Genomic DNA, 2,200 nt, shown 5'->3' with positions numbered 1-2,200 from the left:
TTAGACAGGGGGTCTCAGATGGCACGAGAGTGTCCTGCTATTCTCCTTTTCTCCGCATCCACAATAACACCCAGAGCACTCATCAGAATGTGGTCTTTACATTATGAGAGATTTATTGTCATGATCTAGTGCAAAGCGTGCTTCCTGTCTCGGGTTTCTATAGACACGACTGAAGACTTCGGTCTTCTCAGTGTTATTTACCTAGTTCACCCAAAAATTAAAATTCTGTTATTAATTACTCACCTTCATGTCGTTCTAAACCCGTAAGACCTTCATTAATCTTCGGAACACAAATGAAGATATTTTTGATGCATTCTGACAGCTCTCTGACCCTCCCATAGACAGCAATGTAATTAACATGATCAACATCCAGAAACATAGCCGAAGGAGATCGGTAAAATAATCCATGTGACATCAGGGGTTCAACCGTAATTTTATGAAGCTACGAGAATACTTTTTGTACGCAAAGAAAACAAAAAAAACTTTATTCAAAAATTTGTCTCCTCCGTGTGCGTCACCCTAGCACCATTTTGGTACGGGTTTGGAACAACATGAGGGTGAGTAATTAATGACAGAATTTTAATTTTTGGGTGAACTAACCCTTTAAGTATCACACTAAAAACGAATTATAAAAAACCTAACAATAACCAACAAGGACATGGAAGTGGAAAACTAAAGGTACAAGAGTCGGGACTTTTCCAGTGCTGAACAAGACCTCTTTCATGGAGCGCTGCAACATGCTAAACTTTTACACCCTTAACCTTCACTTCACTGTCTGCTACAAGTTTGTGGTGATGTTCAGAAAACCATGTCTGATGTCTGGAGGCTCTTAACCTCCACTGCTAAATGAATTCAAACAAATCTGTCACTTCAATGATTTCGCAAACAAAGGCCCGGTTACATTTATCTTTGTATGGCGAAATTTCATGGGTGAAATGTAGCCACATCAATAGGAATCTAAGTGATCAGGATATTTGTGTGAGGGACATGTGAGAATATTTTCCTTCATGAATACATTGGATTTAAATCTTGTGAACTTTAACACGCAAATTTGTAGTGATTACCAATATAAAGCTGCTTGGTTTGGAAGTGACTTTGTGTAAGGACACTACTGACAATCTGCTATGTTACTACACCTTTACTTTAGTGGCACAAATTTAGTCTGATACACAGTAGTAAAGAAACATCAAACCACTGACACAACAAAGCATGCTTTACTGTTCTTGTGAACACACCTATACTTAAATCCCACCTACTGTATTCAACACAGTTGTTGCACAGTTATGTAATCAGACACTTTTGAAAGAAAACATAAACGCATTCTTAACATAGTTCTGGTGCATGAGATCTGGCTGATTACAGCCTGACAGCCACAAATGACAACTAATGTCAAACTAAATGTGTTAGAACAGCGTCTACAGACCATTGTGTTAGACTTCAGATTTTACTAACAGTGTGAAGTTTCTGAAAGACATATGAAGGCTGAAGACAGGCACAGAAGCCTTATTTACAGCCATATTATACAATCACAAGTCATGTGACTAGGTTTTCAAATATCCATGAAGAAAATACACACTACGTGTTGCAGTGAGAACCAAATGGTTGTTTCAAACCATCCACTCGCTCACTTTCAGTTTAAAATGTGTCATGAACATGCCAAAACAACACCACATCATCAGCTCAAATGTACAAAATGTAACACACAGTTCCTTCTCAACCAACTATTTACTTTTGATTTAATCCAATGTTCTCTTGTGGAAATGCCAGATTCTATTATTAATCTGATTCAATAAAAAAGAAAATTATAAATTACATTTTCTCCATTTAAAGGCACAATATGTACGATTTTTTTATTAAAATATCCAAAAACCACTAGAACAGTGTTATATATTTTGCTGACTTGTGTACTTACATTATCCCAAATGTTTAGAAGAATGTTTAAATCCAGAGAAATAAGCAATTTTAACTAGTGACACGGAGCGTGACCATAGTGTCGCCTGCCAATGACGTCATAACCCCTCGATTTCCATGTTCCAAACATGGAAACACCCAAAGACGCTTTAATATGTTGTGCGTAGACCGGTGACGACCGCACAGAGTAGCATTATAACAGAACTTTCAAATGTATCTAGTATGATAAAACAGCGCTGCTTTTTCCCCACATACACACGACAGGAAGGAGCGGAAGCGGTCGACTGTG

The sequence above is a fragment of the Sinocyclocheilus grahami genome, unplaced genomic scaffold (genome assembly GCF_001515645.1).
Source record: "Sinocyclocheilus grahami isolate Dianchi unplaced genomic scaffold, SAMN03320097.WGS_v1.1 scaffold876.1, whole genome shotgun sequence".
NCBI classification, from domain to species: domain Eukaryota; kingdom Metazoa; phylum Chordata; class Actinopteri; order Cypriniformes; family Cyprinidae; genus Sinocyclocheilus; species Sinocyclocheilus grahami.
This window is presented reverse-complemented; position numbering follows the sequence as displayed.